General features: G+C 47.3%; 1 long non-coding RNA gene and 1 pseudogene across 2 annotated transcripts; both read right to left on the reverse strand.

Annotated features, from left to right (window-relative positions):
- The window catches only part of LOC127925980 (ephrin type-A receptor 6-like), a 115,078-nt pseudogene that overhangs the window by 87,296 nt on the left and 15,079 nt on the right, over positions 1 to 12,703 (reverse strand).
- LOC127925978 (uncharacterized) lies at positions 507 to 2,841 on the reverse strand. 2 transcript variants are annotated; one of them, XR_008122996.1, is made up of 3 exons: positions 2,737 to 2,841; positions 1,996 to 2,021; positions 507 to 596 (listed from the first exon to the last, which is right to left on the reverse strand). It is a non-coding gene; the product is annotated as an uncharacterized LOC127925978 (long non-coding RNA). The 2 variants fall into 2 exon arrangements; XR_008122995.1 differs by lacking the exon at positions 507 to 596 and adding an exon at positions 1,396 to 1,806.

A 12,703-nucleotide genomic window follows, 5' to 3' on the forward strand; every position in this document is an offset into this window, starting at 1 on the left:
AGGGTGATGGGAGGATGAGGGGAGGAGAGGGAAGTGATATCTCAAGCTCCGTAGATGACTTGCCAGACCCCAGAGACCTCTGTCTATCTGATGCAATGCCTCCACCTTCCCTCCCTCCCTGCCTCCCTACCTCCCTCTTCTCCTTCAGTTAGAATGCTTTAGCATCTACTTATACATTCACTGCTGCTGCGGAGGCTGTGTGTGTGTGTGTGTGTGTGTGTGTGTGTGTGTGTGTGTGTGTGTGTGTGTGTGTGTGTGTGTGTGTGTGTGTGTGTGTGTGTGTGTGTGTGTGTGTGTGTGTGTGTGTGTGTGTGTGTGTGTGTGTGTGTCAGGGCTTTAGCCTCAGATCCTACTGGGGTACACTGTGCTCCTCTCTACAGTAACTCTGACAGGCGTTTGAGAAGGAGACGCCACCTGCCATGAGGCTAGCTCTGCACCCCCTGCCATGAGGCTAGCTCTGCACCCCCTGCCATGAGGCTAGCTCTGCACCCCCTGCCATGAGGCTAGCTCTGCACCCCCTGCCATGAGGCTAGCTCTGCACCCCCTGCCATGAGGCTAGCTCTGCACCCCCTGCCATGAGGCTAGCTCTGCACCACCTGCCATGAGGCTAGCTCTGCACCCCCTGCCATGAGGCTAGCTTTATACCACCTGCCATAGCTCTGCACCCCTGCCATGAGGCTAGCTCTGCACCCCCTGCCATGAGGCTAGCTCTGCACCCCCTGCCATGAGGCTAGCTCTGCACCCCCTGCCATGAGGCTAGCTCTGCACCCCCTGCCATGAGGCTAGCTCTACACCCCCTGCCATGAGGCTAGCTCTGCACCACCTGCCATGAGGCTAGCTTTATACCACCTGCCATAGCTCTGCACCACCTGCCATGAGGCTAGCTCTGCACCCCCTGCCATGAGGCTAGCTCTGCACCACCTGCCATGAGGCTAGCTCTGCACCCCCTGCCATGAGGCTAGCTTTATACCACCTGCCATAGCTCTGCACCCCCTGCCATGAGGCTAGCTCTGCACCCCCTGCCATGAGGCTAGCTCTGCACCCCCTGCCATGAGGCTAGCTTTATACCCCCTGCCATGAGGATAGCTTTATACCACCTGCCATGAGGCTAGCTCTGCACCACCTGCCATGAGGCTAGCTCTGCACCCCCTGCCATGAGGATAGCTCTGCACCACCTGCCATGAGGCTAGCTTTATACCACCTGCCATGAGGCTAGCTCTGCACCCCCTTCCATAGCTCTGCACCACCTGCCATGAGGCTAGCTCTGCACCCCCTGCCATAGCTCTACACCACCTGCCATGAGGCTAGCTCTGCACCACCTGCCATGAGGCTAGCTCTGCACCCCTGCCATGAGGCTAGCTCTGCACCACCTGCCATGAGGCTAGCTCTGCACCCCCTGCCATGAGGCTAGCTCTGCACCACCTGCCATGAGGCTAGCTCTGCACCCCCTGCCATGAGGCTAGCTCTACACCACCTGCCATGAGGCTAGCTCTGCACCACCTGCCATGAGGCTAGCTCTACACCACCTGCCATGAGGCTAGCTCTACACCACCTGCCATGAGGATAGCTCTGCACCACCTGCCATGAGGCTAGCTTTGTACCACCTGCCATGAGGCTTGCTCTGCACCCCCTGCCATGAGGCTTGCTCTACACCACCTGCCATTAGGCTAGCTCTGCAAAACCTGCCATGAGGCTAGCTCTGCACCACCTGCCATAGCGCTGCACCACCTGCCATGAGGCTAGCTCTGCACCCCCTGCCATGAGGCTAGCTCTGCACCCCCTGCCATGAGGCTAGCTCTGCACCACCTGCCATGAGGCTAGCTCTGCACCACCTGCCATGAGGCTAGCGCTGCACCCCTGCCATGAGGCTAGCTCTACACCACCTGCCATAGCGCTGCACCACCTGCCATGAGGCTAGCTCTGCACCACCTGCCATAGCGCTGCACCACCTGCCATGAGGCTAGCTCTGCACCACCTGCCATAGCGCTGCACCACCTGCCATGAGGCTAGCGCTGCACCCCCTGCCATGAGGCTAGCTCTACACCACCTGCCATAGCGCTGCACCACCTGCCATGAGGCTAGCTCTGCACCACCTGCCATGAGCGCTGCACCCCCTGCCATGAGGCTAGCTCTGCACCACCTGCCATAGCGCTGCACCACCTGCCATGAGGCTAGCTCTGCACCACCTGCCATAGCGCTGCACCCCTGCCATGAGGCTAGCTCTGTACCACCTGCCATAGCGCTGCACCCCTGCCATGAGGCTAGCTCTGTACCACCTGCCATAGCGCTGCACCCCCTGCCATGAGGCTAGCTCTGCACCCCCTGCCATGAGGCTAGCTCTGCACCCCTGCCATGAGGCTAGCTCTGCACCCCCTGCCATGAGGCTAGCTCTGCACCCCCTGCCATGAGGCTAGCTCTGTACCACCTGCCATGAGGCTAGCTCTGCACCCCTGCCATGAGGCTAGCTCTGCACCACCTGCCATGAGGCTAGCTCTGCACCCCCTGCCATGAGGCTAGCTCTGCACCACCTGCCATGAGGCTAGCTCTGCACCCCCTGCCATGAGGCTAGCTCTGCACCCCCTGCCATGAGGCTAGCTCTGCACCCCCTGCCATGAGGCTAGCTCTGCACCCCCTGCCATGAGGCTAGCTCTGCACCCCCTGCCATGAGGCTAGCTCTGCACCCCCTGCCATGAGGCTAGCTCTGCACCCCCTGCCATGAGGCTAGCTCTGCACCACCTGCCATGAGGCTAGCTCTGCACCACCTGCCATGAGGCTAGCTCTGCACCCCCTGCCATGAGGCTAGCTCTGCACCCCCTGCCATGAGGCTAGCTCTGCACCCCCTGCCATGAGGCTAGCTCTGCACCACCTGCCATGAGGCTAGCTCTGCACCCCCTGCCATGAGGCTAGCTCTGCACCCCCTGCCATGAGGCAGAGTTAAACACACCAGACTGTGTTAGCCCTATGAGCTAAAGCCAGAGTTAAACACACCAGACTGTGTTAGCCCTATGAGCTAAAGCCAGAGTTAAACACACCAGACTGTGTTAGCCATATGAGCTAAAGCCAGAGTTAAACACACCAGACTGTGTTAGCCCTATGAGCTAAAGCCAGAGTTAAACACACCAGACTGTGTTAGCCCTATGAGCTAAAGCCAGAGTTAAACACACCAGACTGTGTTAGCCCTATGAGCTAAAGCCAGAGTTAAACACACCAGACTGTGTTAGCCCTATGAGCTAAAGCCAGAGTTAAACACACCAGACTGTGTTAGCCCTATGAGCTAAAGCCAGAGTTAAACACACCAGACTGTGTTAGCCCTATGAGCTAAAGCCAGAGTTAAACACACCAGACTGTGTTAGCCCTATGAGCTAAAGCCAGAGTTAAACACACCAGACTGTGTTAGCCCTATGAGCTAAAGCCAGAGTTAAACACACCAGACTGTGTTAGCCCTATGAGCTAAAGCCAGAGTTAAACACACCAGACTGTGTTAGCCCTATGAGCTAAAGCCAGAGTTAAACACACCAGACTGTGTTAGCCCTATGAGCTAAAGCCAGAGTTAAACACACCAGACTGTGTTAGCCCTATGAGCTAAAGCCAGAGTTAAACACACCAGACTGTGTTAGCCCTATGAGCTAAAGCCAGAGTTAAACACACCAGACTGTGTTAGCCCTATGAGCTAAAGCCAGAGTTAAACACACCAGACTGTGTTAGCCCTATGAGCTAAAGCCAGAGTTAAACACACCAGACTGTGTTAGCCCTATGAGCTAAAGCCAGAGTTAAACACACCAGACTGTGTTAGCCCTATGAGCTAAAGCCAGAGTTAAACACACCAGACTGTGTTAGCCCTATGAGCTAAAGCCAGAGTTAAACACACCAGACTGTGTTAGCCCTATGAGCTAAAGCCAGAGTTAAACACACCAGACTGTGTTAGCCCTATGAGCTAAAGCCAGAGTTAAACACACCAGACTGTGTTAGCCCTATGAGCTAAAGCCAGAGTTAAACACACCAGACTGTGTTAGCCCTATGAGCTAAAGCCAGAGTTAAACACACCAGACTGTGTTAGCCCTATGAGCTAAAGCCAGAGTTAAACACACCAGACTGTGTTAGCCCTATGAGCTAAAGCCAGAGTTAAACACACCAGACTGTGTTAGCCCTATGAGCTAAAGCCAGAGTTAAACACACCAGACTGTGTTAGCCCTATGAGCTAAAGCCAGAGTTAAACACACCAGACTGTGTTAGCCCTATGAGCTAAAGCCAGAGTTAAACACACCAGACTGTGTTAGCCCTATGAGCTAAAGCCAGAGTTAAACACACCAGACTGTGTTAGCCCTATGAGCTAAAGCCAGAGTTAAACACACCAGACTGTGTTAGCCCTATGAGCTAAAGCCAGAGTTAAACACACCAGACTGTGTTAGCCCTATGAGCTAAAGCCAGAGTTAAACACACCAGACTGTGTTAGCCCTATGAGCTAAAGCCAGAGTTAAACACACCAGACTGTGTTAGCCCTATGAGCTAAAGCCAGAGTTAAACACACCAGACTGTGTTAGCCCTATGAGCTAAAGCCAGAGTTAAACACACCAGACTGTGTTAGCCCTATGAGCTAAAGCCAGAGTTAAACACACCAGACTGTGTTAGCCCTATGAGCTAAAGCCAGAGTTAAACACACCAGACTGTGTTAGCCCTATGAGCTAAAGCCAGAGTTAAACACACCAGACTGTGTTAGCCCTATGAGCTAAAGCCAGAGTTAAACACACCAGACTGTGTTAGCCCTATGAGCTAAAGCCAGAGTTAAACACACCAGACTGTGTTAGCCCTATGAGCTAAAGCCAGAGTTAAACACACCAGACTGTGTTAGCCCTATGAGCTAAAGCCAGAGTTAAACACACCAGACTGTGTTAGCCCTATGAGCTAAAGCCAGAGTTAAACACACCAGACTGTGTTAGCCCTATGAGCTAAAGCCAATGTCTATGGCTAAAGAGTCTAGCTCCATTTTCAGATATTATACGTTTCTAATTTTGTCAGATAGTCGTTTTCATTGCCAGTTGAGGTGTACTCTTAGCTAGTTAGCTAACGTTACATGTATGATCTGTGAAGGAGCCCTGGAAAAAAAGGCTTGACAGAGTTCCCTGTTGTTTTTAACTCAGCATTAGAGTTGGGATTACGATTCCTTTCCTTTAACCTAGCTAGCTAGCTACATGTCTAAACAAAAGACTCAGGGTAGTAACGTCATGAGTTGGGATTACGATTCCTTTCCTTTAACCTAGCTAGCTACACGTCTAAACAAAAGACTTCAGTGTAGTAACGTCATGAGTTGGGATTACGATTCCTTTTCTTTAACCTAGCTAGCTAGCTACATGTCTAAACAAAAGACTCAGGGTAGTAACGTCATGAGTTGGGATTACGATTCCTTTTCTTTAACCTAGCTAGCTAGCTGCACGTCTAAACAAAAGACTCAGGGTAGTAACGTCATGAGTTGGGATTACGATTCCTTTTCTTTAACCTAGCTAGCTAGCTGCATGTCTAAACAAAAGACTCAGGGTAGTAACGTCATGAGTTGGGATTACGATTCCTTTTCTTTAACCTAGCTAGCTAGCTGCATGTCCAAACAAAAGACTTCACTATGCATGTTGTTATTAACTCAGCATTAGCATTAGCATTACTTCACTATGCATGTTGTTATTAACTCAGCATTAGCATTAGCATTAGCATTAGTAACCATTCCACCGTACCGTTTACACCTTCTGTATCCTGTGATAAATAAACCTAGATTTTATTTGATAAAGTGTGTGTTTACCAGAAACGGTAATGGGAAGAACAACATGACCTGCACTAAAGTCAGATTAGGATACAGGCCGACTAGAAGAAGTGTATTTAGGATACAGACCGACTAGAAGATGTGTATTTAGGATACAGGCCGACTAGAAGAAGTGTATTTAGGATACAGACAAGTGTATTTAGGATACAGACCGACTAGAAGAAGTGTATTTAGGATACAGACCGACTAGAAGAAGTGTATTTAGGATACAGACCGACTAGAAGAAGTGTATTTAGGATACAGGCCGACTAGAAGAAGTGTATTTAGGATACAGACCGACTAGAAGAAGTGTATTTAGGATACAGGCCGACTAGAAGAAGTGTATTTAGGATACAGACCGACTAGAAGAAGTGTATTTAGGATACAGACCGACTAGAAGAAGTGTATTTAGGATACAGACCGACTAGAAGAAGTGTATTTAGGATACAGGCCGACTAGAAGAAGTGTATTTAGGATACAGGCCGACTAGAAGAAGTGTATTTAGGATACAGGCCGACTAGAAGAAGTGTATTTAGGATACAGGCCGACTAGAAGAAGTGTATTTAGGATACAGGCCGACTAGAAGAAGTGTATTTAGGATACAGGCCGACTAGAAGAAGTGTATTTAGGATACAGGCCGACTAGAAGAAGTGTATTTAGGATACAGACCGACTAGAAGAAGTGTATTTAGGATACAGGCCGACTAGAAGAAGTGTATTTAGGATACAGACCGACTAGAAGAAGTGTATTTAGGATACAGGCCGACTAGAAGAAGTGTATTTAGGATACAGGCCGACTAGAAGAAGTGTATTTAGGATACAGACCGACTAGAAGAAGTGTATTTAGGATACAGGCCGACTAGAAGAAGTGTATTTAGGATACAGGCCTACTAGAAGAAGTGTATTTAGGATACAGGCCGACTAGAAGAAGTGTATTTAGGATACAGGCCTACTAGAAGAAGTGTATTTAGGATACAGGCCGACTAGAAGAAGTGTATTTAGGATACAGGCCGACTAGAAGAAGTGTATTTAGGATACAGGCAGACTAGAAGAAGTGTATTTAGGATACAGGCAGACTAGAAGAAGTGTATTTAGGATACAGGCGGACTAGAAGAAGTGTATTTAGGATACAGACCGACTAGAAGAAGTGTATTTAGGATACAGGCCGACTAGAAGAAGTGTATTTAGGATACAGGCCGACTAGAAGAAGTGTATTTAGGATACAGGCCGACTAGAAGAAGTGTATTTAGGATACAGGCCGACTAGAAGAAGTGTATTTAGGATACAGACCGACTAGAAGAAGTGTATTTAGGATACAGGCCGACTAGAAGAAGTGTATTTAGGATACAGACCGACTAGAAGAAGTGTATTTAGGATACAGGCCGACTAGAAGAAGTGTATTTAGGATACAGACCGACTAGAAGAAGTGTATTTAGGATACAGGCCGACTAGAAGAAGTGTATTTAGGATACAGGCCGACTAGAAGAAGTGTATTTAGGATACAGACCGACTAGAAGAAGTGTATTTAGGATACAGGCCGACTAGAAGAAGTGTATTTAGGATACAGGCCGACTAGAAGAAGTGTATTTAGGATACAGGCCGACTAGAAGAAGTGTATTTAGGATACAGGCCGACTAGAAGAAGTGTATTTAGGATACAGGCCGACTAGAAGAAGTGTATTTAGGATACAGACCGACTAGAAGAAGTGTATTTAGGATACAGGCCGACTAGAAGAAGTGTATTTAGGATACAGGCAGACTAGAAGAAGTGTATTTAGGATACAGGCCGACTAGAAGAAGTGTATTTAGGATACAGACCGACTAGAAGAAGTGTATTTAGGATACAGGCCGACTAGAAGAAGTGTATTTAGGATACAGGCAGACTAGAAGAAGTGTATTTAGGATACAGGCCGACTAGAAGAAGTGTATTTAGGATACAGGCAGACTAGAAGAAGTGTATTTAGGATACAGACCGACTAGAAGAAGTGTATTTAGGATACAGGCCGACTAGAAGAAGTGTATTTAGGATACAGGCCGACTAGAAGAAGTGTATTTAGGATACAGGCAGACTAGAAGAAGTGTATTTAGGATACAGGCCGACTAGAAGAAGTGTATTTAGGATACAGGCCGACTAGAAGAAGTGTATTTAGGATACAGGCCGACTAGAAGAAGTGTATTTAGGATACAGGCAGACTAGAAGAAGTGTATTTAGGATACAGGCCGACTAGAAGAAGTGTATTTAGGATACAGGCCGACTCGAAGAAGTGTATTTAGGATACAGGCAGACTAGAAGAAGTGTATTTAGGATACAGGCCGACTAGAAGTGATTTAGGATACAGTCTAGAAGGGTAGCCTATAGACTAAAGGGTAGACTATAGACTATAGGGTAGACTATAGACTATAGGGTAGACTACAGGGTCGACTATAGACTAAAGGGTAGCCTATAGACTAAAGGGTAGACTATAGACTATAGGGTAGACTATAGACTATAGGGTAGACTACAGGGTAGACTATAGACTATAGTCTCGGCCTTCACAATGGATTAGTCTCTGCCCTCACAACAATGGATTAGTCTCAGCCTTCACAATGTATTAGTCTCTGCCCTCACAATGGATTAGTCTCAGCCTTCACAATGTATTAGTCTCAGCCTCACAATGGATTAGTCTCAGCCTTCACAATGGATTAGTCTCGGCCTTCACAATGGATTAGTCTCGGCCTTCACAATGATTAGTCTCTGCCCTCACAATGGATTAGTCTCAGCCTTCACAATAGATTAGTCTCTGCCCTCACAATGGATTAGTCTCAGCCTTCACAATGTATTAGTCTCGGCCCTCACAATGGATTAGTCTCGGCCTTCACAATGTATTAGTCTCTGCCCTCACAATGGATTAGTCTCAGCCTTCACAATGTATTAGTCTCGGCCTTCACAATGGATTAGTCTCTGCCCTCACAATGGATTAGTCTCAGCCTTCACAATGGATTAGTCTCTGCCTCACAATGGATTAGTCTCGGCCTTCACAATGTATTAGTCTGGGCCCTCACAATGGATTAGTCTCAGCCTTCACAATGGATTAGTCTCGGCCTTCACAATGGATTAGTCTCAGCCTTCACAATGGATTAGTCTCAGCCTTCACAATGGATTAGTCTCTGCCCTCACAATGGATTAGTCTCAGCCTTCACAATGGATTAGTCTCGGCCTTCACAATGGATTAGTCTCTGCCTTCACAATGGATTAGTCTCAGCCTTCACAATGGATTAGTCTCAGCCTTCACAATGGATTAGTCTCAGCCTTCACAATGGATTAGTCTCGGCCTTCACAATGGATTAGTCTCGGCCTTCACAATGGATTAGTCTCTGCCTCACAATGGATTAGTCTCAGCCTTCACAATGTATTAGTCTCGGCCCTGACAATGGATTAGTCTCGGCCTTCACAATGTATTAGTCTCGGCCCTGACAATGGATTAGTCTCAGCCTTCACAATGTATTAGTCTCGGCCTTCACAATGTATTAGTCTCGGCCCTGACAATGGATTAGTCTCAGCCTTCACAATGGATTAGTCTCTGCCCTGACAATGGATTAGTCTCGGCCTTCACAATGTATTAGTCTCGGCCCTGACAATGGATTAGTCTCAGCCTTCACAATGTATTAGTCTCGGCCTTCACAATGGATTAGTCTCGGCCCTCACAATGGATTAGTCTCAATGGATTAGTCTCAGCCTTCACAATGTATTAGTCTCGGCCTTCACAATGGATTAGTCTCGGCCCTGACAATGGATTAGTCTCAGCCTTCACAATGTATTAGTCTCTGCCCTCACAATGGATTAGTCTCGGCCTTCACAATGGATTAGTCTCGGCCCTGACAATGGATTAGTCTTGGCCTTCACAATGTATTAGTCTCGGCCCTGACAATGTATTAGTCTCAGCCTTCACAATGTATTAGTCTCTGCCTTCACAATGGATTAGTCTCGGCCTTCACAATGGATTAGTCTCGGCCCTGACAATGGATTAGTCTGGGCCTTCACAATGGATTAGTCTCGGCCTTCACAATGGATTAGTCTGAACCCACTGGGCATGGTCCTCACAATGGCAAAAATTAGTCTAAAGCCTTCACAATGGATTAGTCTCAGCCTTCACAATGTATTAGTCTCAGCCACTCACAATGTATTAGTCTCTGCCTTCACAATGGATTAGTCTCGGCCTTCACAATGGATTAGTCTCAGCCCTGACAATGGATTAGTCTGGGCCTTCACAAAAATGGATTAGTCTGAACCCACTGGGCCTTCACAATGGATTAGTCTATGAACCCCTGGGCAAAAATGGATTAGTCTCATATAAAGCCTTCACAATGGATTAGTCTCAGCCTTCACAATGGATTAGTCTCAGCCTTCAAAAACAATGGATTAGTCTCGGCCCTGACAATGGATTAGTTCACTAAAATGGGCACGAATAAGACAGGAGTCTCATGTGCCATAAATAATATATATATATTTGCTGCTCGACCCCAAAACATAGACAGCCTATTGGCCAAACAATCGACCAGGCGTTTCCATGTAAAGCACTAATTGGGGTGAACCCACTGGGCAAAAAACCACGTTGTTTATAAAGCACTATGAACCCACTGGGCAAAAACTGGTCAACGTTGTTTCCATGTAAAGCACTATGAACCCACTGGGCAAAAACTGGTTTGATCAACGTTGTTTCCATGTAAAGCACTATGAACCCACTGGGCAAAAACTGGTCAACGTTGTTTCCATGTAAAGCACTATGAACCCACTGGGCAAAAACTGATCAACGTTGTTTCCATGTAAAGCACTATGAACCCACTGGGCAAAAAAAAACTGGTCAACTTTGTTTCCATGTAAAGCACTATGAACCCACTGGGCAAAAACTGGTCAACGTTGTTTCCATGTAAAGCACTATGAACCCACTGGGCAAAAACTGGTTTGATCAACGTTGTTTCCATGTAAAGCACTATGAACCCACTGGGCAAAAACTGGTCAACGTTGTTTCCATGTAAAGCACTATGAACCCACTGGGCAAAAACTGGTCAACGTTGTTTCCATGTAAAGCACTATGAACCCACTGGGCAAAAACTGGTCAACGTTGTTTCCATGTAAAGCACTATGAACCCACTGGGCAAAAACTGGTCAACGTTGTTTCCATGTTATGAACCCACGTGATGATGTTGAATCAATGTGTAAAACTGATTGGATTTGCAATTTCGTATTTTTGTCACTCCAACGTTTAACCTAAATCCAACGACGTGGTGAATGTTTTTGTTGATTTCACGTTGAAATCACGTATTTTGACAACCAAATTTATATCAAAACTAGACGTTGAACTGATATCTGTGCCCAGGGGGCAATGTTAGCCACAACTCACCCTGGCAGAATCCGTCAATCTCCTCATGTCCCAGACTACAGACGCATCGCCCCAGAGGAACCAGCCAGTCCCCGTCCGCCCCACAGTACAGTTTGGGCGTGTCCCTCTCCTCTGCGTTCTCCACGCACGCTCCCCGCACCTCCACCAGCGAGGAGGAGTCGACCCTTGGTACCGTGTCTGGGAACGCTGCCAGGTTCCTCAGAGTGGATGGACAGCGCTTCGATAAGGAGAGAGATAGAAAGTCAGCACAGGGCAAAAGCAAAAGTATTCATCCCCCTTGGAGTTCTTGTTGCATTACAAACTGTCATTTAAATTGATTTATATTTGGATTTCATGTAATGGACAAACACAAAAATAGTCCAAATTGGTGAGAAAAAAACAACACTTGTTTCAAAAAATCTAAAATTTAAAAAATGAAAAGTGGTGTGTGTATATGTATTCACCCCTTTGCTATGAAGCCCCTAAATAAGAACCACTTACCTTCAGAAGCAACATAATTAGTTAAATAAAGTCCACCTGTGTGCAGTCCAAGAGTCACATGATCTCAGTATATATATACACCTGTTCTGAAAGGCCCCAGAGTCTAAGCCTAAGCAAGGGGCACCACCAAGCAAGAGGCACCATGAAGACCAAGCAGCTCTCCAAACAGGTCAGGGACAAAGTTGTGGAGAAGTACAGATCAGGGATGGGTTATAAAAAAAATATCAGAAACTTTGAAGAGTATTGCACCACAACAAACCCGCCAAGAGAGGGCCGCCCACCAAAACTCACAGACCAGGCAAGGAGGGCATTAATCAGAGAGGCAACAAAGAGACCAGAACTCATGGACCAGGCAAGGAGGGCATTAATCAGAGAGGCACCAAAGAGACCAAAGATAACCCTGAAGGAGCTGCAAAGCTCCACAGCGGAGATTGGAGTATCTGTCCATAGGACCACTTTAATCCGAACACTCCACAGAGCTGAGCTTTACGGAAGAGTGGCCAGAAAAAAAGCCATTGCTTAAAGAAAAAATAAGCAAACACGTTTGGTGTTCACCAAAAGGCATGTGGGAGACTCCCAAACATATGGAAGAAGGTCCTCTGGTCAGCTTTTTGGCCATCAAGGAAAACGCTATGTCTGGCGCAAACCCAACACCTCTCATCACCCCGAGAACACCATCCATGTTTTTCATCGGCAGGGACTGAGAAACTGGTCAGAATTTAAGGAATAATGGATGGCGCTAAATACAGGGAAATTCTTAAGGGGAACCTGTTTCAGTCTTCCAGAGATTTGAGTCTGGGACGGAGGTTCACCTTCCAGCAGGACAATGTCCCTAAGCATACTGCTAAAGCAACACTTGAGTGGTTTAAGGGGAAACATTTAAATGGCTTGGAATGGCCTAGTCAAAGCCCAGACCTCAATCCAATTGAGAATCTGTGGTATGACTTAAAGATTGTTGTACACCAGCAGAACCCATCCAACTTGAAGGAGCTGGAGCAGTTTTGCCTTGAAGAATGGGCAAAAATCCCAGTGGCTAGATGTACCAAGCTTATAGAG

The sequence above is a fragment of the Oncorhynchus keta genome, unplaced genomic scaffold (genome assembly GCF_023373465.1).
Source record: "Oncorhynchus keta strain PuntledgeMale-10-30-2019 unplaced genomic scaffold, Oket_V2 Un_contig_6537_pilon_pilon, whole genome shotgun sequence".
Taxonomy (NCBI): domain Eukaryota; kingdom Metazoa; phylum Chordata; class Actinopteri; order Salmoniformes; family Salmonidae; genus Oncorhynchus; species Oncorhynchus keta.